Genomic DNA, 14,110 nt, shown 5'->3' on the forward strand with positions numbered 1-14,110 from the left:
CTCTGTTCATTTTCTTGGCTATCAGCTCCCACCCATTTTAGTGTATTTAATCCATACTTAAATCTTATAATAGCCCTGGAACTGCATCTCCAAAGCCACAGCTCACGTCTTTGATCAGTTCTTTGGTGTCTCCTTATCTCCTAATAAAAGTAGAAGCGGGTGAAGAATGTGGTTTTTATGGAGTTGGTGCTGGACAACCTGGTTGATGTGATGTTGATATTGATCTCCATGCAGTGTAGGGTGGGTGTGGATTGATTTGTGTGTGTGATATGTAATTTGTATCAATAATGCTGGCACAAAAGCAGTCAACCAAACCCATTTTCCCAGATTTATAAGCTCTGGCAATTTAAAACGTGAGAGCGTATTTTCCCCCTCAATGAAAACAGCTGTAGCGTTGAGTTCAGCAGGCTCAAGATGGAATCCATGACTAAACGTTAATTAATGCAGCCGAAGTGCAGAGAGGTTAGTCTGATGTGTCGCATTATTTGTTTCCCCCCAGGGAGAACACATTGTAAGAAACCTGACTCTTGTTTGCCCTCTTAAAGCCCCTTTTGTTCTTACTTCTTAGAGGAATACCCCTTATGGAACCAGATTCCAGATGTTGCAGAGGCTTTGAAGTATCAGTAGAGGAAGTCTCTTTCCCTATTTATTCTCTCACACCAGAGCCTGTTGGCTTTTAAACCAGCACGGTATTAAATGGATGGCGTTGGCTCTTTATCTCCAGTAATAATGTCAAGAGTCTACTTGCCCAGCTAGTCTACAGGCTGCCTATAGACCAAAGCTTTTAGAGAAGGCTCTGATGTAAGGTGGGCATTCTCAAGCTTGTGTTAGAGGGCCATGTCTTCAGGTCTAAGACACTGTGGATGAATTTTCCAATATACTGTGTCTGAGTCTTATAGACAGAACACATGCTATAGGGCCTGTGATATAACACATTTAAGATACTTAAGACTATGTGATAAGAAGTCTGAGGTTTGTAAAAAAAGTGTGCAGGGAATTGAGTCTTGCTGCTATGTTCATACTAGTACCTACAGTGTGCACACAGCTCCATCAAGACATGTTACTATCTAAACCATCAGTGTTGTGAGTTAAGATTTATACTTCTGAGTGATCTTTGTAGAGCATGGAAAGAATTGTGACAATTGTGCTTTGAAAAGAAACCGGGATGCGCACACTCATCACTGAAAATCAACTCTCTTTGTTACTAATTTCATTAACTGGGGCTGAATTTCTGCGACTTTGGGACAGGATGATATTTCCAGGCAAGTACCTATGTACTAAATATAAGAATATGGAGATTGGCTGGGTGGTGGTGGCACATACCTTTAATCCCAGCACTTGGGAGGCAGAGGCAGGTGGACCTCTGTGAGTTTAAGGCCAGCCTGGTCTACAGAGAAAATTCCAAGACAGGCTTCAAAGCTATACAGTGAACCCTGTCTCAAAAAACAAAACAAAACAAAAAAAAGAACATTGTTAATGCTGGATTTTTTTTCAAAATTAGGATTATTTACAAACAAGAAAACACTTGCTTTATCTTTCCAAATGAGAACGACAATATGATATTTTCTAGTTTTTCCAATCATGTTTTAACATGGGCATTTGAGAGGTTACAGTGGAATGTTTCCATTAGTCAGAAACTGACAGGAGAAAGGATTGCAAGTCTGTGGTTGGCACATTGTACTGACACATCTGTCATATATGCAAACATATATATATGTATATGTGACGATCTGTAGTCCACATCGGTTCTCCTTGGAGAGTTCTCAGTTGCCACCCTGGGAAACCCACCCTACATGCCACATATAATGACCACAGACCCAACCCACCTGTCTCTATGGACAATGTACGTCAAAGTCTAACTCCCCAAGATGTGTGAACGAATATGAGACACTTAAGTCCTGTAATCCTGTTGGCTCATGGTGACTTCCAGCAATTCTAGGGTAAGACTGCAGCCAGCTCTTCGCTATTTACACTAACACTCTCTGCATGTATACAGATTCGTGTGTGAGAGCAGTTCATCTTCACGTATAAATACATCTTTATAATGTATTCCTATACAGGGATTTTTGTTTTTGTTTGTTTTCTCATTAGTTTGAAATGCCAAAAACTAAGAAACAATAAGAAAAATAAGGAATTTTCAACAGAATTAGGAGACTTGCATCTTTGTATGTTACTAATTTCTATTCATTTGTATATCATATTTCTATGCAGATTTTAAGCTTGTAAAAACCTAACTGGGAAAGTAATCCACTCTAAATTAGTGTGGGTTTTTTTTTATGGATTTATTATTCCTGAAATGAATTATCTTTTGAACAGTGCCATGGTTTACAACATCTCACTTCAGTTTTTTTCCAATTTTTCTACTTGTTCTTTTCAAAAAATGTCTGCCAAATTGGCAAATTTGAAGAACATACGGTCAGATGTGCCAAATTTTAGACTGGAGTGAACATTTATGGCCAAGTACTAAGCTTTTGGGAAATGTGATTGAGAAAAGAATGTTGGCAGATCTTTAATGTAAAATCCTTGAAGAAAGAAAATGTAGCTGGTCTTTGCTTCTTATAATGTGTTTGGGTTGAGTTTTCCTTGTTTTGTTACAAGATTAACAGAATAGTGAATGGAGGAATAATGCGTTGACTTTCTTAGGATAACATCTCAGGAAGAGTAAAGGGAGTTGGAGACTGGGCTAAAGAGGGCCAAAGGGAAAAGGGGGGGGTCTCTGCACCCATCTAGGCAGGAGCAGCAGCTTCCCTGCTCTGCCTACAGCCCTAATGCTCAGCACCCCAGGCATCCAGCTGTGTGTGTCTGATGCTGCTGAAAACTGCAGCTGCTCTGCAGCCATGCTGAACTGTTGCTGCTCCGTCAGGCCTTCTTCTGGTTCTGTGACTGGTGGCTAATGTGGAGGAAATCCTGACATGCTTCCTTTGCCTTCTGCTGTGCCTTGGTCTCTGGACGGAGGGATCCTGGCCGACAGATGCTGTTACTGGAATATAGCACCTCACCCCTCCGGGTCTTTATGTGCCTCTCCAAATGCTGATGCTTTCATGAGGTGAATTCATAGGGGTTTCATGTCTGTGGGATTGGCAGTCGACTTCACATGGCAGGCCACTTGCACTGTGGACCTGGCCCTTTTGGATGGAATACAAGAGGACTTAATGTCCAGCTGCTTTCTTTTTGAGTATTTAAGCAACCAGCACGTTTGTGTTCCCAGTCCTGAAAAGGGAGAGAAACACGGGCAGTTTCCCTGCTCCCACGTCTTGTGCTTTTCTCCAAGAGGCATCAACTTCAGTACCTAGCTTAGCCCATGACTTTCTGGCTTCAGGTTCCAGCAAGAGGCCTTACCTCAGGAGGAGGAGAAAGATTTCAAAAGTTCACGAGCTATGCTCTTATGCCTTTCTGACTTCCTAAAAAAAAAAAAAAAAAAAAAAAAGATTTATTATGTTTATTTTATGTAATGAGTTCTTTGTCTACATGTATTATGTGTGACATGTGTATGCCTGGTGTACATTGATGGAAGAAGAAGGTGATAGATCTTCTGGAACTGGAATTGAGAATAGTGAGAATAGTTGTAGGCTGCGATGTAAGTGCTGGGAATCAAACCTAAGTCCTCTGCAAGAGTAGCAAGTGTTCTTAACCGCTGAGCCATCTCTCTACCCCAGTCTTCCTGCTTTTCTATAGCCAGCAGACAGTCTTGCCTACCCCTCAACAGTTTGTGCCTATCATGAAGCCACTCTCTGAAAGAAGCATGTCCAGTTTCCAAGTCCTGCCTTGTAAAAGCCATGGTGGGGCTCCATTTCTAATTTGATTTCTGTCAGTGAGCCTGGAAGGGAGGCGGCTCCATACAGCATCAGTGATCAGCCAGAGGCAGGGCTCCATCTCTAACTTGGTTTCTATCCATAAGCTTGGAAGGGATGTGGCTCCATACAGCATCAGTGATCAGCCAGAGGCCGGGCTCCATCTCTAACTTGGTTTCCATCCATAAACTTGGAAGGGATGCAGCTCCGTGTAGTATTCGTGGTCAGCCATGGGCAGGGCTCCATACAACACCACTGGTCCTTTCAACTTAGAATCTGGAGCTTTAACAGCATCGTTTTCTTCAAGCCAGAGGCCTCCAAGGCAACTCTAAGATAACATGGAAGACATTTTAATGTAGTCCCACCTATAATTTTAAAGCAAGTTTCAGGGAAACTCATCCAGATGGAGAGTAACATTAGGGCTCTTACTGGGACTGCTCTCTGGAGATGGCTCATCTGAGGGAATAAGGGCAGGGGACAGGGACAGGCAGAGCTATCTGCCTGCCATTGCAGCTGAGGTTGTATCTGAGTCTGTGGAGCTCTGAAGATGGAATGCCCCTTAGGGTTGCTCAGACACAGAATCTGGCTTTTATTTCCTAAGATTAACTATTCTTCGATTGTAGAAAAAGATAAATCCTGGCACAGTGATTCCCTGATGCACAGGAGAACATCCCAACTTCTTTTGCGTGACTCATTTCCATGAGTCCCTCCAGGTCCTTGATGGAAGCAATATGATTACCTCCATTACATACATGAAGAAATCGGTGCATAGGAAGATAATTTGTTCAAGCATGACAAGGGAACACTAAATACGTTGCCTAGCGTCTGTAAATATGTACATATATTCTTCTAATTGCCTGCATGAGAGGTGGTCTGTATGTGAGGATAAGAGAGTGTGTTACTGATTTACAGGCAAACTTTCAGGAGACTATAAATGTGTGTAAACTTAATTATGAGGACTTAAAATGAGCCAGCAGTATATTAGAATCTGGACCATATTTTCCAGAGCACAGGCATGTGAAGTTACTTGCTTTGGACTGAAATAGATAAACAGGAATCTCTCTTCAGCTCCTCCATTGAGATTGAGAGTCTGAGTACTTGAGGTGAGAGTAGGCATTTTAATTTATTTGAAACTATTTACACATTTAAAAGCATCATAAAATGAACACTGGGCGAAGATGCCTACAGACTCATTGCAAGCATTGTTAAGGTAACAATGTAGTGCCAAGCAAATGAAGAATGAAGACACACTTACCAGAAGTAGTCTTACCCGATGGGAATAACTGTCACCAAGGAAATGGTCCTCCCCATGAGCATGAGCACTGCTGGACTCTGTAGCCCAGAGAATAAACACTGAGGGAGCTATTCTCAGGGTCTTTATGCACTCCCCGTACACACTGAATAAGAGAGTGCCCATACCCTACTCCTCATATTGGGTTGCCTTGCTCAGCTTTAATACAAGGGGAGGTTCTGAGTCTAACTGCAACTGGATATGCCGTTTTATTGATATCCATGGGAGACCCGCCCTTTTCTCAATAGAAAGGGAGGGGTCTTGGATGGGGGACACAGGGGGAAGTGGGGGCAGGATTGGAAGGAGAGGATAGAGAGGAGACTGAGGCCAGGATGTAAAATAAATACATTTATTTGAAAAAGAGATTGCCCATTGTCTAGCCACCAAGAAACATATGTGATACCAGTCACATGCTGGGAATCAGTCCCTCAACCAAACAGAGACCCATTATAGATCTCAAAGGCATTCCAGATTCTCAGCTCCCCATCTGGGACCAGTTGCCAGAGTCTACTGGGAAGTCAGAGGTTATCTTACCTCTTCCCTTGTCCAAAGAGAGAAAAGAAGAGGTGGATATAGAACAAAGTGGGATGAGGAATAAAAAACAGAATGGTTCCAGAAACAGAAAGGCCAACGTGATCCATCTGAGGTGATCATCTTCCCTGGAAATTGGTTAAAATCAATATAGTTCCAGGAACAGAAAGGCCAATGTGATCCATCTGAGGTGATCATCTTCCCTGGAAACCGGTTAAAATCCTTCAAGAAGGGAACAAATTACCATGTACTTCACCTTTCTTCATCACTATGCTAATTATTTCCAACACCCTCACACAAGCATACAGGTTTTGTCAATTTTAATAACGATATATCCATTCTAACTATTTTCCAGGACTTTATAAGAGCTAAGTGAAAAGCTAGTAGACATGGGTGTTCAGAAAATAGAATAAATGTATTACAGATCCTTTTTTTTTTTAACCAAAAAAAATGTGCATAATCATGCTTTATTTGACTCGTTCAATCATGGACATGGATGAAATACAATGGTTTGAATCCAGGACCAGAGATTTTGTTAACCACTTTAATCACTGTCTTTAACTTTCGATTCCTGTTCCCGTGTTTAGATGTCGGTTCCCTCTACTTCCTGTCCTAGCTCTGTAAGATGCTCACATAAACATGATAACTCTCCATGGATGTTAGTTACCACCTAGTGTAGGAAAGTGGTCTCCATCAGACTTTAGCTCTCCAATTTGGTTGTTCTTCTCATCCCACAAGGTGAAACTCCTTGGATCTATGTCACACATTTATAAGGGAATGTGTCCTGGGTAGAACATTTCATAGGTCTGGAGTCTATAAAAGTCTTTATTTATCAAAGTTTGAATCTGCTCAGACAGTACAGCTGTGTTACGTTACAAGCCAACTGAGAAATAAATAGTTCTGACAGATACTCATGGGTGTCTCTGGGAAAGAAAATACTTGGCTAACTTTCTAGTTAGGGAAGGTAATTATGCAATATTGGCAATGAAAGTTTACCAGTCATGTCTGTGTTTGCGACTCCTGGATTGAACACATGATACCATTTGATAGATTAACTTGCTATCATTTTAAAATGTAAGTCACAGGCTGGAGAAATGGATCAGTGACTAAGAAGTTTTGTTGTTCTTCCAGAGGACCCAAGTTTGATTCCCAGCACCCATTTTTGGTGGCTCACAATTGCCAGTAACTCGAGCTCCAGGGGAATCCAATGGCTTTGGCTTCTGCAGGTATCCCAACACACAGATGCGCATGCCCACACACAGATGCACACATATACATGATTAAACATAAAATAAAAATTTAAAAGTAAGCCAGTGTTTGGCATATATTTTATATGAAAACATGGGGATACTTTAAAAAAAGATTTGTTTTCATTTTAATTTTGCGTATTTATGTGTGTCTGTATACATGAACTCAGTGCCTGCAGAGAACCCAGAGGGCATTAGACCCTTTGGAGCTGGAGTCACAGCGAGTCTTGAGCTGCCAGACGTAGATGCTGGGAACTGAATTCAGGTCTTCTGCAAGAGTAGTATATGTGCTTAACCACTGAGCCATCCTTCCAGTGCCACATGAATACTTCCAGTAAGTGGTTTAATGTTAGACTTGGCCATTGTCTCGATCGCTGTTTAACTATGCCACTAAGGCATCTGCTTGTACAATAGCGGCTGTGTCTTGAGCTCCCCCCCCCCTTTTATTTCAGAGCTATGCTAAATCTGCAGCTGTATTTGTCACTCAACAGCGGTGGTGGCGATCTCTGTCTGCCCAGGTCCGTAGGCAGCCCTGCCGTCCTCTGCAGGGCATGCAGGCCATCCAGAGAGCTGGAGTAGGAGTTGCTTACGCTATGAAAGCTGTATGTGCGCAAGTGCTCGGAACATGAAGTCAATACATCATCTCACTCAGCATGCAGCTACTCTGCATTCTTCTCTTTAGAACGAGTTTGGAGATTTTGTTTTGCTTCCCAGTTCTCTTCCTACATAAAATACCTTAAAGTGTGACTTTGGAAGAAGCCATTTGCATGGCACAAAGAGGATGTTTTAGATGTGCTATTCTAGGCCAGCCTGGGCTACAATGTGAGACATTGTCTTAAACCAACCAAAAAAATTAATAAATAATTTAATTAAGAAAAGAACTGTTATTTCTCTTGTGATTCCTGCTCCAGCCACTTAAAAATGTGAAATATAGACAGTGGGCCAGATTTGGCCCATGGCCACAGCTTTCTGATCCCTGTGCCAGATAAAAAACAAAAAAGCAAAGCTATAAAAAGCAGGATGAAGACACGAATAGAAGTCTTCACTGTTGCCACCAGCGCTGGGATTAGACCTCCGAGACAGCCTGTCGGGCCCAGCATTGCACTGAGTCAGTCATGGTAGGGAAAGAGACCGTCAGCACTTTTATTTAGAAGGACCATCTCTGAATAAGATACTAAAGCACCATGATGAAGCTGAAAATATCAGGGACCAGACTGAGTTTGTCTTGGCCTTGATCCAGCTCCCACAGAACTGCACCTTCTGACGAGAGCTAAAGTCCGTGTGACTTTTAAACGATGACTGCTGTTAATAGTGGACTGGACATGATTAGAAGCACCCCCATCCTTCCTTCAGTCCACCCAAGTCAGGGTGATTCATGTGTGTTCTGGTCTGGAAGCATTCCCAAGGCTAAATAAGCTCGGAACATATTCTGAATGTTTGCTTTTGCATATACATCAGTATCTTACAGTGCTCAGTGCCTCTCATAAAATATGGACAAATCAGCCAGGTGGTGGTGGCGGTGGCGGCGGCGGCGGCCTTTAATCCCAGCACTCAGGAGGCAGAGCCAGGCATATCTCTGTGAGTTCAAGGCCAGCCTGGTCTACAGAACGAGATCCAGGACAGGCTCCAAAACTACACAGAGAACCCCTGTCTAAAAAAAAAAAGAAAGAAAGAAAAGAAAAATATGAACAAATCAAACAAATTTAACAAATTTCTCTTCTGAGCAGTTGATTTCATCCTCTACTGGTCATCAACCTGCCCCTGCCTACCCCTTACCCCACTGAGATGCCTCTAAGACCTGAGGAACACTTCTGTCATGTTGATATTTAATGTTTGCTGAAATTAAATGCACATGTATGTACGTGTGGGGTCTTGGGTAATGATATATGCCAGGCTTTACATGCAGTGGTTTATTTAACTTGATGTAGTCCATATCACTGACAATCAGCGGTGCATCCTCATATTCTCAGTGCTAACACAATGGCTTCACATCCATCAGAGCCCACAGGCCAGCATGTGCCACAGCCTTCTGCCACCAGTAAGAGCATAGAGAGGTATATTCTCTAGATCCTGAGACCAAATAGCTAAGAGCTAGAACACTGAGGATGGCAAGAAGGAACTAAGTAAATATTGAAAAGTCAGAATCAAGATAAACTTCTGTCCCCATATTCACATTTGCTGAAGTTTTTATTTTGTCTTCTCTTCTTGGAAGTTATTGAGAAGAGAGATCATGTCTGCTGTCCCCAATGTTTAGTAGAGTGCCATCATATAGTAAACAGTCAATGTATGTCTGCTAGTTTAATGAGCAAATGTAACCTCGGTTTTATCTGATGCAATGGCTGTGCTGGGCTAGTTAAGATCAGGACCTTTCAGGTCTGTGTTATTGAACTGGATCAAGGCTGCTTTTCCCACTGCCTTAGGACACTGGGGGCTCAAGAAACTCATTAGCTTCTCATACTCCTTTCTCTTCAAAATCTAGTCCCTCTGGCCTCACCATTCAGTCCATCACTAATACTAAAGCCAACCGCGTCTTTTATTGCCTTGGTGAGAGAAGCTATTTGTTAATGAGTTATTTGCCTGAATAATTGTATTTTCCTCGCTCATTGTTCTTAGTGGTGTGGTTTTAATTATGCATGCTCAGGCTGTTTGCGCTTACCTGCCTCTTTCATCTGGTAATTGAAATGAACTTTGTAATTGAATGAGGCTGAGAAAACAGACAGTGAAAGACACAAATAAATATCAGGGCTGTTCCTGTGAATGGATTTCTGGGGTGGTTTTCTCCTGTGGAGGTGTATCTTAAAGGGGCTTAGCTGGAAAACAAATCAGGTTTGAGTGAGTTGATGGCTGGTAGAGAGAGCAGCCAGTAATTTAGAGAAAACATACTTCTCAGGAAATAAATATTTGAGAAGAAATGAGTGTGCAGCAAAGAGCTGCTGAGGAGTATGGGAGAATGAGCTAAAGGAGACTGGCAAACTTCTGGATCCACCCATCATCCAAGCCCCATGACACCAGTCCTGGAAAGGTCAAGGGCGTGGTTCACTGGGAGTCTTGAGAGGTCTTGTGCATCCAACAAAGTGTGGTCCTTCCTTTCAAAATCCCTGAACTGTAAATAAGACAATTGGCAGCTGAGGGTAAATCCACCAAGGATTTGCAAGAACTGTGACTTTATTTTAAACTTTACTTCATCCCTAAATTTGCCTGAAATGGATATGGCTAGAGAAAGTAGATTGAGCTTCACCTACCAGGAGTTAACAAAGGAAGAAAATGTGGATTTATTTGTGTTAGGACAGCTACCCAGGCTCCATGGAAGCCAGTATGGGAAAAAAGAGTGAAGACTGAGTGTTGTACATCAACAGGATCAGTAATGAATCCCTCCCTCAGAGACTGGGGGGAGATGGAAACTTAAGAATACCACGCTCCTAGGACAAAAGGTCATGTGGCACCATTTGTAAGTCCTGGCATAGAGACTAAATAGTATTGCACTGGACCCTAAATTTGGCAGGGACTTAGGATGTGAAAGGGCAGTAAGGACTTCCCAGAGGCAGAAGTCTGCAGCTGTAATTTAAAAGTACTACTGGATTTTGATTTGATAACTTTGAGTTAAGAACTTCAGGCTGAGAAAATGCTGCCCAATGTAAAAAGACCGAAAGTGAGACCATGGGTGCCCTAAATAAGAAAGGTTGGTACCAAGGAAGTGTTGTCAACTCTGGTGTGTGTTTATCCCTTGACTACAGGGTGTACAGGGGTGGTTTTTGGCTCCCCTTTTTATAGGGCCAGCTAGAGGAACCTCTGAAAGTTAGCAGACAACAGGCTATACCATTCAGCTAATTTTGTAGAAGAAGCATACAGGTATGTGCTCATGATAAACAGGAACAGTAAGCCTAAGTTTAGATTTCTGTATTATATTCAAATAGTATCAGCTGACTGTGACCAGCAGACCATTGCAGGGGCGTCACCGGACTGTTACCAGGGAGCAGCGACCTTGGCTTGATTCCATCCCAAAGCTCTTCCTGTGAGCTCTAACTAGAGCGGCAGAGGTTCTAGCGCAGCCTTGTGTGTCTTTGACAAGAGGGTGAATAGTCTGCAGAACATTTGTTACCTTCCTAAAGTTCTCAGAACTAGGTAAAGTAAGCTGAGCTCAAAACAAGAGAACTGTGTTTTCCAGAAGTCAGAACCCAACGTCAAAGTGCTGACTGGGCCATCCCTTCTGCGGGGCTCTTTCCTTGGACTGTACAGCCACCAGCTCTGCTCATCGTGTACTCACAGGACCCTGTTTCTGTGCCTTTCAGTGTCTTGATTTCTTCTCATGAAGACTCCAGATGCATTGGAGTGACATCAACCCACACTGACCCATTCAACTTAGTGACCTCTTTAAAGACCCTATTTTCAAATTTAGAAACTTAAGAGTTCTTAAATTCAGTGTGTATTTGCAGGAAACACACCTCAGTCCAACCCATGCCAAAAGGGGAGATGAGGGCCAAATGCCCTTCAAGAGACCCTTCATCTGTTAAACCCAGACCTTGACATATGTGTGTCAGGCTGCAGCTCAGAACCCAACTGCTCCTCCCATAAAGACTGTGGAGGCCAGAAGCACCAGGAACATGCCATGGAAATGGGGCCTGTAGTAAAAAGCCTGTCTTGGATACCGACTTGCTCTTTCCTGAAAAATGACCTCAGATTTAAATTTGTTTAAGTTTTTTGTTTTATTTTTTTAACATTCTGCCTATAAGAAGTAGACCAGACAACTAGCTGTAGTATTCTTGTTGCTTTGATCTTTTCCTCCTGTTTAAGCAAGACTGGTTTTGTTTGGGAACAAATTCCTTTTTCAAGTGCTACACAGCACCTTAAACACCACTGTGCTATGTCTAGTTAGGGACAAGCAAACTACCAAGAACTTTCCCTTCTTACCCAGCGGCCCCAGCCTTCTTCTGTGAATTACCCGCACGTCACCGAGACGCTGAAGAGCAGGAAGCTTCAAGACAGGCAATTAGGGCTCTGGGAAACAATTAGTGCAGGGGCATGGCATGATGTAGGGCTCATTTCTTCAACACCAATCACAGTGTCTTCCTCATGAGTCATTTTCCTGGTGTGTCACTTACTTACAGGAATCATAGAGAGATAATGACTAAGTCGTGCTTAGAGGCTGTTTGACGCTGATCTGTTGGCTGGGATTTGTCATAATGGGTTCTTTGATTGAAAGATAAATACCTCATTTCACGGAGGCAAATCAATTATTATTTCAATAGTTTATTCATTGTGTGTTTTGTTTTCGACTCCCGCATAATTGTATAACCCACTTAATTTTGTGCGTATTCCTCAAACTTCCTGGAACTGAATAGACAAAACTCCGTGTATTTCCTACTTTATCTCCTTTCTTCCTGTTAAACTCCTTTCCCTTTTTGGTCCCCTCCCCCTTCTATCTTTGAAATCCACTCACTCCTCTTTTCAGGAACTATGCTCTATTGATGTCTTGTTCCTTTTTATGTAGCTCTGCCTTCTATGCTACATTACTCTCATAAGCAATTCTGTTGAAAAGCTAATTAATCTCACACATCTTAAATTTTAAAGCTACATTCAGTAATACCTCTGATTAAATGCTGCGCCGTCATCTCTTGACCACGCTTCTCTCAGGAACCATCAACTTAGCTTTCTTTTTGCAACAAGCATCCTTTACACCCTTCTACAATGCATGCTGGTGCTTCAATCCACTTCAGCTCCCTAAGAAAGCTCTGTCTTATTAATGTCACTGGTTCAAGCAAACGTTTCTGGGTGCAATTACTGTTTTGGTTCTAATAAGATGTGCCCATTGCAATTGCTTGGCATAGCTGATAACTCCCTAGTCTCAGTTCATATTCTTCTCTTCCATTGACTTCAAGGACACCACACCTTCCTGTGAATGTTTGTGTATGACAGCAGTGAACGTTACAAAATGGAATTATCAGATTAGACAGTGCATGTGAATGTCTGCAAGCCAGTGCCACTCAAATGAGGATGGTGATCTTTGTGTGTTAGTCCCATGAGTCTCTGTCCACTTGCCTAGCTTCTCTCTCATCTTTATTGTGACAGGTGGCCCTTTCAATTCAGTGCCCACTCCTTTTTGTCCTGAACAACTGAAATGTTCTCCCCCTGCTCTGTTTATTCTATACACTATCAGCATATTGAGATTTTTTAAAGACTTGGCCTCACTAGGAAGTCTGGCCTTGAGTTCAAGATGCCTCTGCCTCAGTCTCCCTGCAGCTGGAAGTATAGACATAGACAAATACTCTCAGTGCTGTTTTTATAAGCCTTTACTTTTAGACTGTTTCAGGTTTATATGAAAAGCAGAGAGAGTTCTCATATGCAAAATGAAATTTTATATTCAAATATGATCTCCCCCTCCTATTTAAAAAAAAAAAAAAAAAAAAACGAAACAAAACTGGCTGGAGAGACAGCTCGGCAGGTAAGAGCACTTGCTGCTCTAGCTGAGGTTCAGATTAGGTTCCTGACACCCACATCATGGCTCGCAACCATCTGTAACTTGGGTTCCAGGAGTCCAGTACTCTCTTCTGGCCTTCATGAGCACCAGGGAAAACACTCATACATAAATCTAATGTTTTTTAAGTCAGACTAGAACGCCGCTGTATAAACTGTCTCTAGCATATTTCACTCTTCTCCTTGGCTCTCACATCTGTACTCACAGAAGGCTCCCAGCTTGTCAGGCATCCACGCTCTGCGTGTGTATGCAGCCTTTGTGTATGCCTTGTCTCCACTCTAGACTGGCTGCTTCCCAGTCTAAGTGGGGAAGACCAGCTTGAGCTTATCTCCCCGGCAGGACCTCAGCTGTACTTCTACGTATTTTATTATTTATGTGTATGTAAGTTTGTCTGTGACTGTGTCCAAGTCTGCGTATGTGCATGTATATGAGGGTGCCTGTGGAGGCTGGACCATGGCATTGGGACTGGAGCTACAGGTGGTTGTAAGCTGGCCAATGTGGGTTCTGCGAACTAAACTCCAGTCCTTATAAGAGCAGCAAGTGCTCTTAATCACTGAACCATCTTTGCCAGGCCTCATCTGCGCTTCTTTAAGATATGTATGCCTAACCAAGCCTTCCAGTATGTCTCAACCCACTTTGAAGGTCTGTGCTTTTTGTATCTTTCTGACAAGAGTGCTAAGTTCCAGGAGAACTTGGAAGACAATTGGCTTATCATCATGTTTCTAGCATAGCAAACTACCTGATGATGTTATTTAATAAATACTTATTAGACAGAGGA

At 42.5% G+C, this 14,110-nt stretch overlaps 1 protein-coding gene across 2 annotated transcripts in view; it reads left to right on the top strand.

Moving 5' to 3' along the window:
- The window catches only part of Arhgap24 (Rho GTPase activating protein 24), a 408,858-nt gene that overhangs the window by 180,311 nt on the left and 214,437 nt on the right, over nucleotides 1-14,110 (top strand). The gene's annotated exons all lie outside the window — the stretch shown is intronic.

Source organism: Peromyscus leucopus, chromosome 10, assembly GCF_004664715.2.
Source record: "Peromyscus leucopus breed LL Stock chromosome 10, UCI_PerLeu_2.1, whole genome shotgun sequence".
Classification (NCBI taxonomy): Eukaryota; Metazoa; Chordata; class Mammalia; order Rodentia; family Cricetidae; genus Peromyscus; species Peromyscus leucopus.